Raw genomic sequence first — 21,910 nt, 5'->3', positions numbered from 1 at the left:
GACTTCTGTTTTTAAAAGGAATAAACCTATTAAGTATCTACCAAGTTCCAGGCATCATCTTAGTTAAGTTAGTAATATTACCATCCTAGGGAGGAAAAAGAGGACAAGGACCTATGTAATTTTTCAAGTAAGATTCCAACTAGTAAGTGATGAAGCTGTGATTCTAGATGCAATTTGCCTGATAACAGAGTCTATGCTCCTTCACTAAAATGCCTTCCTGCCTGAAGTGAAAGCTGTGTCTGGGGTCTGTATCTATGTGCTCAGTATCATGCCTGAAACAAGTAGATCTATAATATTGGGGGGATGAATAAATGAGCCAAAGACATCAAGAAAAGCAATAAAAACCTGAACAGATATCACTGAACATTTAAGTGATGGACAAGAAACAACAATTCAGGAACCTAAATCTCAGGGCATTTATACAAAAGGGTCATACTATACCACATGGGGAGGCCACAGGAAACGCTCCAGTTGACAGACCCCACAGAGTCCAGCCTCAAGTTATCCCAGTCAGGCTCCAGACATATGAGTGAAGAAACCCCCAGATGATCTATCTTTCAGCCATGAGTCTTGTCTCAGTGAGGCCAACAGACATGTGGAGAAGAGATAAGCCCATTCTGCTGTGCCCTCTTTGAATTACCCACAGAATCCATAGCATAATAAAATGATTGCAGTTTGACACCATCAGGTTCGAGGTGATTTGTCACATAGCAGTAGAAAACTCAGAAAAATACCCATTCTTTACTTTTCAAGATTCCTCTTTGTCAGATGTTTAAATTCTAAAAACAGAGATAGGATTTTGTGAGTTGCAAATAGAAGATAAGAAATAACTTTTTAGTGACTTTAAGACCAGTCCCTGAGATGTTGGTTAAGAGGAAATCAAAAAGAACTGAGCTTCTTTGAAGGCAGAAAGAAACCATGGCATGATCTACAAAATCACCCACACTCAGAACTTCCATCATATCCCTGAACTGTAAAGATCACAGTAAGAACTAGGGCCCCCGGGTGGTGCAGTCGGTTGAGCATCCAACTCTTGGTTTTGGCTCAGGCCCTGATCTTAGGGTTGTGAGATTGAGCACCGCATGGAACTCAGTGAAGAGTCTGCTAAATTTTCTCTCCCTCTGTCCCCTCCATGTTCCCACACACTCTTTTTCTTTCTCCCTCTCTCTGAAATAAATAAATTAATCTTCAAAATAAAAGAAAGATCACAGGAAGAACAGTGGAAATCAAAAAGCACATACATGGAGGATAAAAATGAAGATATGGAGACTCAAAAGAGCTAAGTGAATTTAAACATTAACAAAAGGGGAATTTTAATATTGTAGATATAACCCAGCCTAGGGCACAGTCCATTAGTAGGTCATGAAATCAAGTTAGTAGCTCTCGACCAGCTTTCTCTTTTTTAATGAAATATAATATACAAGAATATAATGGAATAGAAAATACCAGAGTTTCATCATAAGGGTGCATCACAAAAACTGCATATTGTACCAGCTGCAGTGAATGAGGATAGAGAAAGGGAAGTGATGAATGCATGAGCTGGTTAGGACGAGTCCTTTGATGTCTTGTTCGCTGGTATATGATGATCAATTTGAATATCATAATGGAAGGGTTAATGTTGTACAGGTGCAGCCAAGGTTGAAGCAAAGTTTAGTATAATTTTATTTGCTGTTGGCAAAATTATTGATACTTTTTAATGAGTTTTAGATAGAAACTTTGTTTTTTCAGAAAAAGCATTGTTATCAATGCAACATATTTTGAGTTTGTGATGATTGTAACATTTTAACTGAATTTGTATTAAATGTTTTAAAATTGATTGTTTAATAATAAACAATGATGATGAAGTGATAAATAGAAGCAAGTTCAAGTTTAACTGATGGACATATGGTTAATGGACTAGCTTTACATGCAGCTCTGTTAAGAACTGCACTAGTTTGGGGCACTTGGTGTGGCTCAGGGTTTCTGCTCAGGTCATGATCTCAGCCCTGCATCAGGCTCTGCACTGGGTGTGGAGTCTGCTTAAGATTCTTTCTCTCCCTCTCCCTCTCCACCCCGCTCTCTAAAAAAAAAGAAAAAAGAAAAGAAAGAAAGAAAGAAAGAAAGAAAGAAAGAAAGAAAGAAAGAAAGAAAGAAAGAAAGAAAGAAAGAAAAGAAAGAAAGAAAAGAAACCCAAAGCAAACAACAACAAAACCACTGTACTAGTTTTTCTGTGGATCACCCACGTCATCAAAGTTTGGGGACTTAGAGTTGGTGAGAGACCAGCACGGGTTCCAGTGAGAGATAGATAAGGTTGCTTGCTCTTGCTCTCCCTGCCAGCCTCCCTGGTATCAGGCCCTGTGCCCAATGCAGGAGCACCTGACTTACATAGACTGCTTATCCAACTAGCTCTCCCAAGTATGTTGGGTCTAAGTCCTATAATTAAATCCTTTATTTCACCCAAAGTAGTTCTGCTTTCCTTATTGAACCCTGACAGCTCTCCTCTGTTTCTTTTCTCCTAGCAATCTCTTTATTTGTCAGAGTTTTCCAGAGCCTGGGTTTGGGATTTTGTTTGCTAATTGTGTCTCTATAGTGTTGCTTACCATGTTCCTCTGTCCAGGTTATTTCCTGTAAATTGGCTTCATCAGATTGAGGTTCAGTTTCTGGGGCAGGGGACAAGATGTAAATAGCATGTGTATGTTTCTGTTGGGAGGTATATAATGTCTGGTTATCTTTTTTTTTAATTTGTTGTTTTTGTTGTTATTGTTGTTGTTATTTTAAGTAGGCTTCACACCCAGCATGGAGCCCAATGTGGGGCTTGAACTCACAACCCTGAGATCAAGACTGAAGCTGAGATCAAGAGTTGGATGCTTAACCACTGAGCCACCCAGGTGCCCCTGATTGTCTTTCTTTATGTGATGCTTGCAATCACTAGTGATTAATATCAAGATCCATTATTTCATTATTATTTGCAAAATGGTAATGTTTTATCATTCTTCACTTATTATCTGGAATATTTATATAAAGAGAAACTTCAATGATTTGTTCACTCTGAGGTACAATTTGTATAGGAAAAGCAGGATAAATATAAGATTTCAAAAGAATGATTTGACTCCCTAGCATCTTTTAATGGTGACTAATAAGTTTTGTTGTTTTTTTAAGGATCACTATGAATTCATGAACATATTTGAAGTATTTCAAATAATTCCATTTATTATTTTTAAAGATTTTATTTATTTATTTATTCATAGAGACACAGAGAGAGAGAGAGAGAGAAAGGAAGAGACACAGGCAGAGGGAGAAGCAGGCTCTATGCAGGGAGCCCAATGTGGAACTCCATCCCGGTTCTCCAGGATCACACCCTGGGCTGCAGGCAGCGCCAAACCGCTGTGCCACCAGGGCTGCCACTATTATTTTTTTTAAGTAAGCTCCACGCCCACTGTGGGGCTTGAACTCACAAGCCTGAGATCAAGTCACATGCTCTACTGACTGAGCCAGCCAGATGCCCCCCATTAATTATTCTTACAGACATTTGTTTGGCCACTAAGCAATTGTCCTATCTGACTGAGCAGTAGTTGCCTCTTAAAACTGGTTCTTGGGTCATTTTAACAAACCTTCACTTGCCTTCAATGGGGCTTTCTTGTTTTCTGACATATTTCAGGCTCAATTTGCATATCCCTTCCCCAGGTATGGAATCAATCACTTCTCCGAAGAGCTCTGGTTTCTTTAAGTGTGAAAGAGATTTTGGATACCACAGTCTCAGTAGTGTGCTCACTGTGCTTGATCGGGCCTTGTTATTAGGCCTTTTCAATGGATACAGCTAGGAAATATTCTTTTTTTAAATGATAAAATAGATCATGAGTTTATAGTGAAACTTCTCATTCAAATTCAGGACCATAGAGTTTTGACTTAACCTCATATATATTCATCTAGTTCTCCTGTTTCTCTCACACTGGAAAACCAACATATCACTTTTTTGCTTTGTCCCACATGGACACAAAACAGTCTTAGAATAATGGTATTGACACACACACATTATGATTACTGAAAGTAGTTTAAGATTTTTTTCAGTTTTTTTATCCTTAAGTTATATCTCATGAAGACTACACTAATTATAGAGTTTTAAACTCCTTTGAAATAATTCATATTTGTATGTTTATGCTGCTAATTCAATATAGAGTTAGGTTTATTTCATTTTGCTTTTGATTGATTTTTAGGGATTGCCTTTTAAAATTACATATTTTGTAATTATGTAAAATGTTTACATGATTTCATTGTCAAGGTATCAAACAAGATTTTTTTTTTTAGGGGAAGGAGGGGTAGAGGGAGAGAGAATCTCAAGCAGACTCCCCACTCATTAGAGTGCCTGATGCAGGGCTTGATCCCATGACCCTGAGATTATGACCAGAGCCAAAATCAAGAGTCGGACACTTAACCTACTGAGCCACCCAGGCGCCCCTCAAACAAAATATATTCAGAAAGTTTTAGTTTCTTTCCCTTTATTCTTTAGCCTTTCCTTCCCTATAGTATACCATGCATACTTGTTTTGGTTGCTTTTCCTATTTACTAATATGTCCAGAGTATCCTGTAGTGGTATATAGATGTAGTCCTCATTTATTTTTACATATGCACAGTATTAATATCTATACACACATATACATATGCACACACACACATACATATTTGTATCTCCTGTATAGTTGATCCCACCATTTCTCTCTAAATGGATATTTGGGTTATTTCTTTTGTTATTATAAATAACCTGACATACACACACACACATACATACATACATTTATTTATTTACTTATTTTTTATTTATTCATGAGTGACACAGAGAGAGGCAGAGACATAGGCAGAGAGAGAAGCAGGCTCCCTAGTGGGAGCCTGATGCGGGACTCAATGCCAGGACCCTGGGATCATGACCTGAGCCAAAGGTAGACGCTCAACCACTGGGCCACTCAGGCATCCCATAGCCTGACCTTTTATTATTTTTTTATTTTTTAAAGATTTTATTTATTCATAGAGACAGAGGGAGAGAGGGGCAGAGACACAGGCAGAGGGAGAAGCAGACTCCATACAGGAAGCCCGACGTGGGACTCGATCCCAGGTCTCCAGGATCACACCCGGCTGCAGGCGGCGCTAAACTACTGTGCCACCAGGGCTGCCCTAGCCTGACCTTTTAAAGTATTTTATTCAGGGGCTTCTGGATCACTTAGAGGAGCACACAACTCTTGATCTCAGGATCATGAATTCAAGCCCCACATTGAGTGTAGAAATTCCTTAAAATAAATAATTTTCAAATTAATAAAAATAAAAAAGAATAAGTATTTTATTCAAGTGTTGGAACTATACATCACCAGTTTCTTGGTTGTCTTTAGGGAAAGCATTAAGCAGGTTGTATGAACTTAGAAATGAGATTCACATTTTTCAAATTATAGTCCCAATTTTTGTTTTTGTATTATTTATTTGGTACTTCTCTATATTGTATTTAAATATTAATAATACTTAACACAAACTTTGTAATTTGTTTCCTTTATTATAGCAAGAATACATATTCATTTGTGAAATTTTTGTTTCTTATGTATATTTCTATTAGATCACAATGTAAAAATGTATTTCTTTGTCACAGTCAAAAGGCACACAGTCAAGAGCAGATGGAATATCAGTAAGTATTGACAATTGAAGGTTGTTGTTAGTTTTTGTTTCCTCAACCCCAGATTTTCTGAAGCTAGAGGCACCTTTCTATTCCAAGAAGTGTTATTCCCTGCTCTGGCTCTAGACTTGGCACCCTGATAGTTGTACACTTCTCACTACCCCATGCTCTGATAGCCTGGCTATTGCAGCTTCTTGGCATCAGTATTCTTGTCACTCATGTCATCTTGTCATCCCTGTAGCTGATGAGATAGAGGAAGTCCTTCTTCCACAAGGCTTAAAGCTTTGTAAAGGGACAGTTAAGACATCAGTCTTGCCCATTTGTTTTTTTCAGCATGCTGACAGTTGTAACTTTCTTTATTAAACCATTTACTTCTTCTACCCTTGAAAACATTCTCTGCTAAAGATGCTCTTCTAGCTACTGCCATATCTTTCTCTTGCCCTTCACAGCCAGATTTCATTGTCTCCGCCTCATCATGCCCCATTTATTTGACAGCCCACTGCAGGTGCTTCTGCTTCTACCATTCCATCTTGCTGATACTTGCCATAGTCATCAAAGACTTCATAGCTGGTGGATTCTGTGGTGCTTTTGAATTGTCATCCAACTTGAATGTTCTCTGAAGCATTTTTCATTGTTGACCACCCGTCTTCTTTGAATTTCTCTCTTGCCTTGATTTTCATAACATTCTCCTTTTCTCTGGCAATTCTATCCCAGTCTCTTTTTCATGTGAGCTTGCACCATTTAATATAGCTTATTGTATTTTTCTTTCTTTCTTTCTTTCTTTCTTTCTTTCTTTCTTTCTTTCTTCTCTCTCTCTCTCTTTCTTTCTTTCTTTCTTTCTTTTTCTTTCTTTCTTTCTTTCTTTCTCTCTCTCTCTCTTTTCTTTCTTTCTTTCTTTCTTTCTTTTTCTTTCTTTCTTTCTCTTTCTTTCTTTTTTCTTTTCTTTTCTTTTCTTTTCTTTTCTTTTCTTTTCTTTCTTTTCTTTCTTTTGCCAAAACCTGGGAACAAATGTATTTTCCTTTCAAACACAATAGGAAAACATGCTCATTGAAACAGTCATTAGGGACGCCTGGGTAGCTCAGAGGTTGAGCATCTGCCTTTGGCTCAGGGCGTGATCCTGGATCCTGGGATCGAGTCCCACATCAGGCTTCTTGCATGGAACCTGCTTATCCTCCCTCTGTCTGTGTCTCTTCCTCTCTCTCTGTGTCTCTCATGAATAAATTTTAAAAATCTTAAAAAAAAAAAAGAAACAGTCACTAAACACAGAATTATACAAAGAAAAAGCCAACTGTAGTCTTTTCTTATTTAGAATGAATTTAGCATTCTAAAACTACTAAAAATGTTAATTAAAAAAATTAAAGACTGATAGTTCAAATAAATCCTGACTCTGTGATTTAAATGAAAGTATGTCTATATCGTGGAGAAGGCTGAAGACAAGCCAGTTAGGAGGTTGTTACTATGTATCCCGTTGAGAGGGGATGATGCCTTGTGCAGGAGATTAAGAAAGATGGAGAAACAGACCCATCCACTATATATTTATTTAGAAGATAGAATCAGTAGAAACCTTGATTGATTGATAAGATAAGGCAGGTCGGTGAGAGAAAGAGTCAAGGATACTCTTTAGGTTTCTAGGTAAAACATGGAGGAGAATGAGGGTGACACAAGCTGAAATACAATGTGGGAGGAGGAACTGGTTCGGGGAAGAAGTTGGTCATTTAGTTTGAGCATGTTGAGCTTTATTTTTATTTATTTATTTATTTTTAAAGATTTTTATTTATTAATGAGAGAGAGAGAGAGAGGGAGAGAAAGAAAAGCAGACACAGGCAGAGGGAGAAGCAGGTTCCATGCAGGGAGCCTGATGTGGGACTCGATCCCGGGACTCCAGGATTACACCCTGGGCCGAAGGCAGACACTAAACTGCTGAGCCACCTAGGAATCCCTGAGCATGTTGAATTTTAAATGCTAGGGAGACATCAGGGAAAGAAGTCCTGTGGCTTCTGGGATACATGAACCTGAGTTAGGGATTCATAGAAGGGAATTATCTGCTTATTATGAGAGTGGGAGCAATGGTCACAAACAGGCTTTGTCAGATTGATGTGACTATATATCGTGAGGTTACGAGCTAGAATCTAGGGTCATAGCCCTTCAGGTAATCTGGGGTGTCTGACTATTTATAATCTTTGAGGTCCTCCAAGAACTGAGACCACGCAGTTAGGTTTCTGTCCATTCTAGCTTCCAGCAAGAAGCAAACATACAGTAGTAATAATGGGTCATGACTCTCCCACCCACACACAGAGACAGCCACTTAACAGGCGGAACCACTGAACAAACTGAGGCCAAACTAGGTCCTGAGCAGGAGTGGATTGAGTTTAGGAGGACAACTCAATGCTCCTTATCCCCAACCAGTGAGGAAACCAAAACTGTTGTTTCTCAGATTTCTCTATAAACCTGATCTTGTATTTCTGCAAATAGCCAAATCTTCAGAAGAAAACCAAACAAAACACAAAACCAGGCCATCTAGTGGAATCTTCAGTTTACTATGTGACAGGGGAAGATGGAATATTTGTGAGAAGAGTCCACCGCCACTGGCTACACACAAGGTGCTGCAAGTTGAGTGGAACCACTTTTTCCCCTGACCCCCAACCCATCCCTTCTGGCCAAGAAATCCTGATTGGTCCCAAGAATTGCATCTGATTCTTCTTGTCAGATTCTTTCTGTCAGGGAATTTCTTAAATACTAAAAAATAAATTGAGAATAAAGGAAGAGAGCAAATAAAATGGATCTCATAGTAAAAACTATTTATTTAAAAGAACTGCTTATATTTAAAAAGATATGGAGGGATCCCTGGGTGGCGCAGCGGTTTGGCGCCTGCCTTTGGCCCAGGGCGCGATCCTGGAGACCCGGGATCGAATCCCACATCGGGCTCCCGGTGCATGGAGCCTGCTTCTCCCTCTGCCTGTGTCTCTGCCTCTCTCTCTCTCTGTGACTATCATAAATAAATAAAAGTTAAAAAAAAAAAAATAAAAAATAAAAAGATATGGAAAGGTAAGCCATAACATTTTTTGAAAGGTTATCTGTAGAAGGAGGGAGGAATAGAAGCTATATGTGTTTGTAGATTTTATTTAGCAACTATGTAAACATTTTATATAATTATAAAACAAAATTGGGGATCCCTGGGTGGCGCAGCGGTTTAGCGCCTGCCTTTGGCCCAGGGCGCGATCCTGGAGACCCAGAATTGAATCCCACGTCGGGCTCCCGGTGCATGGAGCCTGCTTCTCCCTCTGCCTATGTCTCTGCCTCTCTCTCTCTCTCTCTCTCTCTCTCTCTCTCTCTCTGTGTGACTATCATAAATAAATGAAAAAAAATTAAGGTTTATAGCTTTTCTTTTTCTTTTAAAGATTTTATTTATTTATTCATGAGAAACACAGAGAGGAGAGAGAGAGGCAGGCTTCATGCAGGGAGCCCGACGTGGGACTCGATCCCGGGTCTCAAGGATCATGCTCTGAGCTGAAGGCGGCACTAAACCGCTGAGCTATCCGGGCTGCCCCCAAAATTAAGGTTTAAAAATAAACTCTTAAAAATTAAAAGCAAAATAAGACAAATGAACCAAACTGTAAATCAGGCTAGTGGCAAAGACACACAGAAGGGACCTATTTCAGGGTACCTGGGTAGCTCAGTCAGTTAAGTATCTGACTTTGGTTCAGGTCATGACCTCAGAGTCCTGGGATTGAGCCCTCTGTGGGGCTCCCCGCTCAGCAGAGAGTCTGCTTGTCCCTTAGATGACATGCATGGTTATAAGTTAATTTGTTTGTTTGTTTTAGAAAGCTGAGATAATGCTTCTTTTAAAATCTTCCCTTTTTTACGTGGAGAAGTGTTTAATAACAAATCTTGTTGTTTTATTGAAATACATTTGACATATAACATTGTGAAAATTTAAAGGGTTCCAATAATGTGAATTTGACACATTTATATATTATAATATGATTGCCATTGTAGCAACAATTACATTGCTATCACATAATTATCCTTTCTTTTTAGTGGTTAGAATTATTAAGTTCTGGTCTTTTAGCAAGGTTGAATATTATAATATTATTGTCTATATTTACTATACTGTGTATTAGATCTCTAGGGCTTTTTTATGATTCATTATAAGTTTGTACCCTTAAATATCTGCCCTATCCCCCTCAGCCACCGGACCTTGGTAACCACCATTTTCCTTCCTCTTTTTATGAGCTTGGCTTTTTAATTTTTATTTTAAAAATATTTTTGTTAAGTTTATTTATATTTCTTAGTAATCTCTGCACCCAAAAGGGGACTCAAACCCACAATCCCAAGATCATGAGTCTCACACTCTTCCAACTAAGCCAGCCAGGTAGCCTGAATATGACTTTTGTAGAGTCCACGTTTAAGTCATATCATATAGTACTTGTCTTTCTCTGTCTGGTTTATCTCAGCATAATATTTTCAAGATCCATCTATATTGTCACAAATGGCAGGATTTCCTTTTTTCTCAGGGCTAAATAATATTCCATTGTATAAATACACCATATTTTCTTTGTCCATTCATCCCTTGGTGGGCACTTAGTTTGTTTCTGTATAGTGGTTGTTGTGAATAATGCTGCAGTAAACATGAGAGTGTGTTTATTTCTTCAATGCCCTGTTTTCATTTCCTTTAGGTAATACCCAGAAGTGGAATTTCTGGATCATATGGTAGTTTTATTTTTAATTTTTTAAGGAAACTACATATGTTTTCTACAGCAACTGAATCAATTTACATTCCCACCAACTGTGCACAAGACTTCCCTTCTCTCCACATCCTCACCAACAGTTATCTTTTGTCTTCTTGATGATAGCCATTCTAACAGGTATGAGATGATATCTCAGGGTGTTTGAATTTGCATTTCTCTGATGAATAGTGATGGTGAGCATCTTTTAATGTACCTTAAATAACAATAAAAATTAATTGTTAAAATTACATTAATTTAAATTAATTAATTTTAAAATAAAAATTAATTGTTAAAATTAATTAACAAAAAATAATAATTTTTTATTTATTTGTTCATGAAAGGCAGAGAGAGAGAGAGAGAGAGAGAGAGAGAGAGAGGCAGAGACATAGGCAGAGGGAGAAGCAGGCTCCATGCAGGGAGCCCGATGTGGGACTCGATCCTGGGACTCCAGGATCATGCCCTGGGCCAAAGCCAGGCACTAAACCGCTGAACCACCCAAGGATCCCCCTCTGCCCATGTTTAAATTGGATTTGTTGTGGTGATGGTGGTTGTGATTGAGTTGTATGAGTTCTTTATATATTTTGGATATTAACCCCTTATTCAATATGTGGTTTGCAAACATTTTCTCTCATTCAGTAGGTTGCCTTTTCATTTTGTTAGTTGCTCATTTTTCCATGCAGAAAATGAGCTGATTATTGTTAAAGATAGTAATGAATTATTGGGGTATCATTATATTATTATATCTCCATTTATTTAGGTTTACATTTTCCCATAATAAAAAGTTAACAGAAGAGAAGTAATTATATAAAATTCCACAGAGAGGTCAAATAAGATGTAAACTAAGAACATTCTATTCATATTGGTCATTGGTGGCTTTTTCAGAGCAGTTTCAATGGAATGATGAGGACAGAGGAGAGTTTGCAGCAGGTTAAAAAGTAAATGATTTATTGCCATTTGCAATGACATAATGGAACTAGAGAGTATTATGCTAAGTGAAGTAAGTCAGAGAAAGACAAATACCATATGATTTTACTCATGTGAAATTTAAGAAACAAAACAGATAAACATGTGGGGGGGGGGCAAAGAGAAGCAAACCAAGAAATAGACTCTTTACCATAGAGAACAAACCGATGATTACTAGAGGGTAGATGGGTGGGGGGATGGGTTAAATAGGTGATGGGGATTAAGGAGTACACTTGTTGTGATGAGCACTAAGTATTGTATGTAAGTGATGAATCACTAAATTCTGCATCTGAAACTAATATTGCACTATATGTTAACTAACTAGAACTTAAAAACTTGAAAAAAGTGGATGATTCAGAATACTCTTATGCCTTAGATGCCTTAGAATTAGCAGAGCATTTCTCTCTCTCTTTTTCTAAATTTATAATTATGGAAAATTTCAAACTAAGAATAAAGAAAGGTTAGAATAATGAACCTCCATGTACCTGTTGCCCAGCTTCAGTAATTATTAGCATTTTGTCAGTGTTGTTTACTTTGCATACCTCCACCATTTTTTAAAAAAGATTTATTTATTTATTTGAGAGAGAGAGAGAGAAAGAGTGGGGGTTAGGGCACAGGGAGAGGAGAAAGAATCTCAAGCCAACTTCCCATTGAGTGCAGAGCCTGACATGAGGCTTGATCTCAAGACCCTGAGATCATGATCTCATCCAAAACCAAGGGTCAGAAGCCTAACCAAACTGAGCCACCCAGGCACCAATGCCATTTTTGGATGAACATTTATTTTCACTTGTAAATAAACCAGTATTCATTTCCAACTGATGAGGACCTTTTCCTAATTAGCGTGGAACTATTAGCACAACTAGCAAAATTAAAAATAATTTAAAGATTTCTTAATAAGATATAAGAAGCATAGATCAACAGAGAAAAAGTTTACACATTAATTGACATTTAAGAATTTTAAATTTCATTTACCAAAGGTCAGCACAAAAAAGAAAAAATAGGCTGAGAAAAGATAAATATACATAATAGTCAGAGATTAAAGAGCCATATCAAATCAATAAAAAAGACAGTCCAATAGAAAATGGGTAAACTAAAGTAACTTACAGAGGGGGATATCTAAGGTGCCAACAAACTTGAAAAATAGTCAACCTCCCTAGTCACAGGAAGAATTAAATTAAAACCACAACGAAATACCATTTTATATCTTTTATGTAGACAAAATTTAATCTGATAAAACCATATGTTAGGAAACATTTAGACAAATGGGAATCCTCAGGTCCTACTAATGAGAATGTAAATCAAACAGTTGTTGAAGAAAAGTTTGGAAATATCTACCAAAGGTGAAAAGTAGTATATACCTAATGGTCCAGAAATTACCCCCCTCAGCATAGAACCCATTAAAAAGTCTTGCATATATGCATTAGAAAATATGTATAAGAGTGTTCATTGCAGCATTGTTTGCAATAGGGAAAAAATGGGAATTACCTAAATGTCCAACAATAGAAGGATAAATAAATTCTGCTTTATTCATATACTAGAATACTAAATAGAAGTTAAAATATTTATCAACCTCAAAAAACATGTTTTTTTTTAAAGATTTTATTTATTCATTCATGAGAGGCACAGAGAGAGAAAGAGACAGAGACACAGACAGAATGAGAAGTAGGCTCCATGCAGAGAGCCCGATGTGAGACCCGATCTCAGGACTCCAGGATGATGCTCTGAGCCTAAGGCAGACACCCAACCACTGAGCCACCCAGGCGTGCCTCAAAAAACAGTTGAGTGAGGAACACAAAATGTATGAAAAGTATAAAGTATCATATCATTAACATAAAGTTTATAAATTATAAAATAATGGTATACATTGTTTATGAATACATACACAAATAAAATAATAGTATATAAACATGTGTGGGCATGATTTCAGGATCCAATTTCAGGATTCCAGTTACCTCTGTGAAAAAAGAAGTGACCACAAAGGGCTTCAGCTTGGTCTGTAATATTTGTTTGTTTGTTTTTTTAAAGGCCCAAGAGTAAAACCTAAAAGAAATCTAAAAAGATTAAGAGCTGGGCAGCCCGGGTGGCTCAGCGGTTTAGCGCCACCTTCAGTCCAGGGCCTGGTCCTGGAGACCTGGGGTTGAGTCCTGCATTGGGCTCCCTGCATGGAGCCTGCTTCTCCCTCTGCCTGTGTCTCTGCCTCTCTCTCTCTCTCTTTCTGTGTCTCTCATGAATAAATTAATAAAATCTTTTTAAAAAAATAAAATAAAATCTTTAAAAAAAGAAAAAAGATTAAGAGCTAATCAGGCACATGGATGTTTATTATATTTTTTGCTCTATAATTTTCTATATGTTTGAAGTATTGTTAAAAGGAAAAAAAAAACAGTGAATGAGAGAGAGAAGGACGTGGAAGCAGTGAGCCTCTTGGCTCTGCAGTCAAGGAAAGAGAACAGCAGTCAGGAAAGGAAGAAGGGCCAAACTCCTAATGGGGCCACAAGTTTTGAAATGTTGGGAGGTGAAAGGCCAACCCATGCCTTTCATTTTTTATTATCCTCCTCTTGTTTGACAAATAATACTTGGCAAATAAGCACTCTATGACTTTTGCTGAATGGATGAATGGAGTTAATAGCCACATTGCTTCCAAAGAAACAGTTGGCACCAATGATATATAGTTGAACATTCTTTTTTAACAAGGTGGCTCAGAATTTCCTGAATAGATTCCTCTGGGGCAATTGCTTCCCTCTTTAAAAAAAAAGCCATATCCTTTGACTAAATGGGGATTTCTGCCGTGCTTGCTAGCACTGATTAGAATCTAGCGTCCTCTCTTGATTAAAACACTAACATGGTGAGGTATCTGAGTGTTTTTTCTCCCTAAAGCCAGCATTATTGAGGCATATTGACAACATGAAAGTGAGCCATTTTAGGGGCATAATTCAATGACTGCTAATAAATTCATGGAATTGTACAGCTATCAGTACACTCCACTTTTAGAATATTTCCATGACATCAAAAATAAGTTCATGCCTGTTTGTAGTTAATCTCTCCTTCCAGCCCCAGCCTGTCCCCCCAGCCCCAGACTACCAGGCTTTCTGTTTCTACATATTTACCTCTCATGGACATTTTGTATAAATGGAATCGTATCATACACAGTGTCTATGTCTGACTTCTTTCATTTAGCATGTTTTTCAGGTTTATCCATGTTGAAGCATGTATTAGAATTATATTCCTTTTTATTGCCAAATAGTATTTGAGTATAGGGATATAGCATATTTTGTTTATCCACTCATCAGGAGATGAATAATTAGATGGTTTCCAGTTTGGAGCTATTATGAAGAATGCTGCTGTGAACAATTTGCACACATATGTTTTTATGTGTGGATATGTGTTTTCATTTCTTTGGGTGGCTTCATTTCTTTTGGGAGTGGAATTGCTGGATTCTATGGAAAGTTTATTTTTTAAGAAACTGTTGAACTGGGGCAGCCCGGTGGCTCAGCGGTTTAGCGCCGCCTTCAGCGACCCCTGGAGACCCAGGGTCGAGTCCCACATGGGGCTCCCTGCATGGAGCCTGCTTCTCCCATTGCCTGTGTCTCTGCCTCTGTGTGTGTGTGTGTGTGTGTGTGTCTCATGAATAAATAAATAAAATCTAAAAAAAAAAAAAAAGAAATAAAGAAACTGTTGAACTGTTTTCCAAAGTGACTATACCCTTCTACATTTCTACCAGCAATTTGTATTAGGGTTCTAGTAATTCCACTTCCTCATCAACACTTGTTATTCTCTTCCTTATAATTACAGCATACTAGTAGGCATGAAGTGGTATCTCATTGTAGTCTTTTTACATGCAGTTTTAATTTGTATTTCCCTTAACAAATGGTGTTGAGCATATTTTATGTGCTTATTAGCCATTTGCCTATCATTTTTGGTGAAATGTTTATTCAAGTCTTTCACCCATTTTTCAAATTGAGTCTCTTTTTATTATTGAAATGTAAAAGTTCTTTATATATCCTGCATATAAGTCGCTTTTCAGGTATATGATTTGCAAATATTTTCCCCCAGTCTGAGGGAAAAATTTTAAAAAATTTTCTTAATAGTATCTTAATAGTATCTTAGTAGTATCTTAAATACAATATTTAAGATACTACAGGTATTTAAAAATTTATATTGAAGCAAAATTTCACAGTATCAAATAAAAATTCATTAAATTTTGCTGTTCTATATTCATATAGCTAGAAATGTAGTATAAGTAACTTCTACCTAAAATAGTAATAATATTTTCATTGACTTGACTTGGAATCTAAGAGGTTTAAAGAAAATGATACAAACCTAAGGGGATTAATTAAGGCAAGCATGAATATAGAAATCTTTTTTTTAAAGATTTATTTATTCATGAGAGACACAGACTGGGAGAGAGAGGCAGAGACATAGGCAGAAGGAGAAGCAGGCTCCTCACTGGGAGCCCAATGCAGGACTCAACCTGAGCCGAAGGCAGGCGCCCAACAACTGAGCCACCCAGGCATCCTATGAATATAGAAATCTTGCTTGAGAAGGATCAGTATAGTAAAGAGGACACATTGTCTTTCTTTCTCTTTTTCTTTTTCTTTCTTTCTTTCTTTCTTTCTTTCTTTCTTTCTTTCTTTCTTTCTTCTATCTGTCTATCAGAGAGAGAGAGTGCAAGAGATAGAACGAGCAAGGGGAGGGGCAGAGAGAGGGGGAAAAGCAGACTTCCTGCTAAGCAGGGAGCCTGATGCAGGGCTCCATCCCAGGACCCTGGGATTATGATCTGAGCTGAAGGCAGATGCTGAACCAACTGAGCCACGTAGGTTCCCCAAGATGACTCATTTTCAAAGTGAATATATAAATTCAATTCAGTAAGAATTTTTTAGTAACTATTATGTATTAATCATTATATTCTATGCTGAACAAAGTGTGAAAAAGGCACAATCTTATGTCTTAGAAAATATACAAGTATCAAGACACTGGAGTCACTATAGGGAAAAGAATTAGCTTGGATTCCTGCCTCCCATCATTTACTATAATATGCCCCATATGAATCTTCAGCTTACTCATCTGGTTTGGTTATCTATTACTGCATAACAAATCAGCCCAAAATAGTGGTATAAAATAACTATAGTAATTTATTTTGCTTTCAGATTTTTACTATTGAGTAGGATGTTTGCTTTGGGTTTTTCAAAAATGGCTTTTAATATGCTGAGGTAATTTTCTTCTAGTCCTAGTTTATTGAGTGTTTTTGTCATAAAAGGATGTTGAATTTTTAAGATGTTATTTACGGGATCCCTGGGTGGCGCAGCGGTTTGGCGCCTGCCTTTAGCCCAGGGCGCGATCCTGGAGACCCGGAATCGAATCCCACATCGGGCTCCCGGTGCATGGAGCCTGCTTCTCCCTCTGCCTGTGTCTCTGCCTCTCTCTCTCTCTCTCTCTGTGACTATCATAAATAAAGTTAAAAAAAATAAAATGTTATTTACTTTATTTTCGAGAGAGAGCATGAGTAGGGGGGAGGGGCAGAGGGAGAGGAAGAAAGAGAATCTCAAGCAGACTCCTCATTGAGTGGGGAGCTCAACGCAGGGCTTGATCCCATGACCCTGAGATCATGACCTGAGCAGAAACCAGAGTCAGACACTCAACCAACTGAGCCACCCAGGCACCTGCAAAAGTGTGTTGAATTTTGCCAAATGCTTTTTCTACATCCATTGAGATAATCAGATGTGTTTTTTCCTTCATCTTGTCAATATGGTTGACTGATTGACTTCACATGTTGAAACATACCTGCACTCTAAGAATAAACCCCACTTGGACATGGAGATTAATTCTTTTAATATGCTGCTGAACCCAGTTTCACTAGTATTTTGTTGAGGATTTTTGTATTGATACTCATAAGGGACATTGGTCTGGAGTTGTTTTATAGGCCCTTTGTCTAACATTAGTATCAGGGTTTTACTGGCCTCTTAAAATGAGTTTAGTAGTGTTTTCTTCTCTTCAATTTTTTAGAAAACTTTGAGAAAGACTGGCAATTATAATAAGATCAATTATGCCTTTTAAAGAAGTGGAAAAAATCATTTTGGACTGCTTTGAATATACAAAGCTGAAATAAAGGGAGGGGAAACACCCTTTAGGCAAGCAAACGTGCCCTGCACTTCTGGTTTTTTCTGTTTCATTGTAAATGGTCCAGGCTCAAATTAGGGCAACACCTTAACTCCGAAGGCATCATAGCTGAGAGAATTCTCTTCCTCACTTCATTCTAAAATCAGCTCTGGTGTCATTTCTTCACCTTGTTCTGAACAAGTTAACTCCTACATTAATTAACCACCTTGCCTTAGACTGGTTATTGAGGAGATTTGGTCATTCCCACAGTTCAAATAAAACTCAAAAAGAGGGCAGCCTGGGTGGCTCAGCAGTTTAGCACCTCCTTCAGCCCAGGGCCTGATCCTGGAGACCCGGGATCGAGTCCCATGTCAGGCTCCCTGCATGGAGCCTGCTTCTCCCTCTGCCTTTGTCTCTGCCTCACTCTCTCTCACTCTCTCTCTCTCTCTGTGTGTCTCTCATGAACAAATAAATAAAATCTTTAAAAAAATAAAATAAAACTCGAAAAGATAAGAAATAACCTCTTTGTGAAAACCCAAAGAAAAAAATTGAGGATAAGACTTCTGAAAATTAACAGAACTGTAGCTTATTTCTAAACGCCCCTGGGTTATATGAGATGTCCCTATAGAGTTATAAAAAACTCCCCATATATTTGGTTAGGTCAGCTAGAGTTGGATTTTGGTTAATTACAACAAGAATCTTAGCCAATACAGTATTGAATTTGCTGAGACCTGATACTGGCCATGGCATGGCTCAGTGCACCACTTACACAGTGACCCTGTGTAAATATTTAAAATAGTTTGGCTGTGGCTCTCCCTTTCTGTTGTTTTTTTTTTAATAGTTTTATTGGGACATAACTGACATGCTTTGAAGTTCACCCTTTTAAAGTGTACAATTGAGTGGTTTTTAGTGTATTCACAAAGTTGTGCAACCATAGCCACAATCATTTTTAGAATATTTTCATCACTCCAGGAAGAAACTCCATACCTTTTATCCATAACCCCTAATCCTTCCATCTCCCCCATCCCTAGGCAATCACTAATCTACTTCTGTCTTTATAGATTTGTCTGGGGGATCCCTGGGTGGCGCAGCAGTTTGGCGCCTGCCTTTGGCCCAGGGCGCGATCCTGGAGACCCGGGATCGAATCCCACATCGGGCTCCCGGTGCATGGAGCCTGCTTCTCCCTCTGCCTGTGTCTCTGCCTCTCTCTCTCTCTCTGTGAATATCATAAATAAATACAAATTAAAAAAAAATTAAAAAAAAAAAAAGATTTGTCTGTTTGGGCCATTTGGAACTGTATAAGCTATGGTACTTTTTTGTCTGACTTCTTTCACCTAGGGTACTATTTTAAAAGTTCATCCAAAATAAATAAATAAATAAGTAAGTAAATAAATAAATAACTAAAGGTTCATCCATGTGTTGTAGGATGTATCAGGACTTCATTCCTTTTTATTGCTGAATAGTATTCCATTGTAAGGATATACCACATTTTATTTTTCCATTTCTTGGTTGATGGATATCTGGGTGCTTTTGATTGTTTTGGCTATTGTGAATAATGCTGCTATAAAATTTCATGTACAAGATTTTATGTAGACATGTATTTTTAATTCTTTGCATACAACACATGGATGAACCTTTAAAATAGTACCCTAGGTATTATAAGTCTGTAGGGACATCTCACATAATCCAGGGGCGTTTAGATTGGATTATTTGATTTTTTGAAGGATTCCATTTTAATCAAATCTATTTTTTCCCCTTTTGAGCCATCTATTTGTACAGTTATTTTAGTACTTGTCCTAGGAATTACAATACATACTTAACTTTCACAATATTCTTAGAATTAATGTTTACCACTTAAAGTAGAATGGAGAAACTTTACCACCATATAAGTCTCTTATCCTTCTTGCTTTATGTTGTAGTTATCACATATGATACGTTTGTATATACATGGAAAACCCTGCCAGACAATATTGTAATTTTTGCTTTCAACTCTCACATATACTTTAATGAAGGGGAGAAAATAATCTACTATATTTTCTCAGACTTATCATTTCTGTTGTTCTTCTCCCATTCCTGAAGTTTGAAATTTCCATCTAGTATCATTCCTCTTATATCCCCTAATAAAATTTTTCCATCTAGTATCATTCCCCCATTTATCCCCTAATAAAAAATTTCCTTTAGCATTTCTTTTAGAGCTGGAAACAAATTCTCTTAGTTTTACTAGTCAATGTCTTTATTTCACCTTGCTCCCTGAAGGACATTTTCACTGGACACAGAATCCAGGGTTGATAGTTCTTTTCTTTCAGCACAGGGAAGTCTGTTCCAGTGCCTCCTGATGTCTATGGTTTCTAATAAGAAATATGAAGTTTTAAAAATAATTATTTTCCTAATGTTAGCCGTGTGGTCTCAAGTGTGGATTCCGTAGTAAGACCAAGTGTTTTTGTCAGGTGTTCTGAGCTGTACCTTGATGTGTAAAAGAAGAAATACTGGTTAAAACAACTTTCACCTTCTAGGATCTACTTTTTAAATCTTATGTCCCTTGTAGTTCTCAACTGCATGTACCAGGCCTCTAGAAACTAGTAGTGAAACTGAACAACTGGATGGGAGTAGCCACGGATAGGGCTTGTTTTCCAAAGAAGAGTGTTGTTTAGAGTAGCGAAATTCTAAGCCTCCTTAGGCGTGTTGTAAAGCTGTTCAAGAAGTAACTCCACAAGTTTTGTGAGTGGAAATGTGTAGTGCTCAAATCACATTCTGCTTTAAGAGGTTGTAACAAATACAAACAAATTAAAAAAAAACTGGGTGGCACAGTCAGTTAAGTGTCCAACTTTTGGTTTCAGCTCAGGTTGTGATCTCAGGGTTGTGAGATTGAGCCCCTCGTTGGGCTCTGTGCTTAGTGCGGAGTCTGCTTCAGATTTTATTTCCCTATCCCTCTGCCCCTCCCCACTGTACTCTCTTTCTGTCTCAAATAAATAAAGAAATCTTAAAAAAATAATTATTCTCCTATATATAATGCATTGTTTTTCCTCTAGCAGCTTTCAAGATTTTTTTAAAAGAGATCTCATTTATTCACCCATGAGAGACACAGATTGAGAGAGGCAGAGACACAGGCAGAGGGAGAAGCAGGCTCCCCGGAGGGGGCCCAGCACAGTACTCGATCCTGGGACCCCAGGACCACGACCTCAGCCAAAGGCAGGCGCTCAACCACCACACAACCCAGGGGCCCCAGCTTTCAAGATTTTAAATTTGTGTTTGGTTTTTAGTTGTTTGATTATAATATATCTGAGCATGGATTTCTTTGAGTTTAACCTTTTGGGGTTGGTGGGGTTTCTCGATTCTGTACAATTATGCTTTTCACCAAATTTGATCATTTTTCAGCCATTGTTTCATCAATTTAACTTTTGCAACACTCTCTCTTCTCCTTCTGAGACTCCAGTGATACAAATGTTAGATGTTTTTGTATTGGCCCATAGGTTCACTATGACTCTGTTCATTTTTGTCCCCCCCTTCCAATGTTTTGTTTCTCTTTATTTTTCAGATTGCACAATTTCTATTGCTCAGTCTTCAAGTTCATCAACACCTTTACTCTGTTACCTCCATTTTGCTATTGAACCCATTGAATGAATTTTTAATTTTGGTTATTATATTTTTCAGTTCTAAAATATCCTTTATGTTTGTTTGTTTTATTGAGGTATAGTTAACACAAAATGTTACATTGGCTTCAGGTGGATTACATAGTGTATGTTATGCTGTGCTCACCACGAGTGTAGCTACCATCTGTCACCACGCAACACCGTTATAATACCATTGACTGCATTCCCTATGCTGTAACTTTCATCCCTGTGACTTATTCATTCTCTAACTGGGAGCCTGTACCTCCCACTCCCCTTCACTCCTTTTTGCCCAGCCCCCATGTCCCTCCTCTCTGGCAACCACCAGTTTATTCTCTGTATTTATAGGTTTGTTCCTGCTTTGTTTTGTTTTTTAGATTTCATATGTAAGTTAAATCATATGGTTTTTGTCTTTGACTCATTTCATTTAGCATAATACTTTCTAGGTCCACCCATGTTGTTGAAATGGCAAGATCTCATTCTTCTTTTAGGCTGAATAATATTCCATTGTAGGGATATACCACTTCTTCTTTATCCATTCATCTAGTGATGGGTACTTGGGTTGCTTCCATATCTTGGCTATTGAATGCTACAGTAAACATAGGGGTGCAGATATCTTTTTGAATTAGTGTTTTTGTTTTCTTTGGGTAAATACCCACTATTGGAATTACTGGGTCATATGGTATTTCTGTTTTTTTGAGGAACTTCCATTTTGTTTTGTGCATTGGTTACACCAATTTATATTCCATCCAAGAGTGCATGAGGGTTCATTTTTCTCCACATCTTTACCAACACTAGTTATTTCTTGTCTTTTTGATACTAGCCATTCTGAAAGGTGTGAAGTGATATCTCACTGTGGCTTTAATTTGCATTTCTGTGATAATTAG

General features: G+C 37.6%; 1 long non-coding RNA gene across 1 annotated transcript in view; it reads left to right on the top strand.

Annotated features, from left to right (window-relative positions):
• LOC140598225 (uncharacterized) overlaps positions 1 to 8,232 on the top strand; it is a 43,273-nt gene extending 35,041 nt beyond the window's left edge. The window contains exons 2-3 of the long non-coding RNA XR_012000434.1: positions 2,762 to 2,867; positions 5,609 to 8,232. This is a non-coding gene — a long non-coding RNA (uncharacterized lncRNA). The remainder of the gene's footprint in view (positions 1 to 2,761; positions 2,868 to 5,608) is intronic.
• The last annotated feature ends 13,678 nt before the right edge of the window (positions 8,233 to 21,910 follow it).

This window comes from Vulpes vulpes, chromosome 3, assembly GCF_048418805.1.
Source record: "Vulpes vulpes isolate BD-2025 chromosome 3, VulVul3, whole genome shotgun sequence".
Lineage (NCBI taxonomy): Eukaryota > Metazoa > Chordata > Mammalia > Carnivora > Canidae > Vulpes > Vulpes vulpes.
This window is presented reverse-complemented; position numbering and strand designations above follow the sequence as displayed.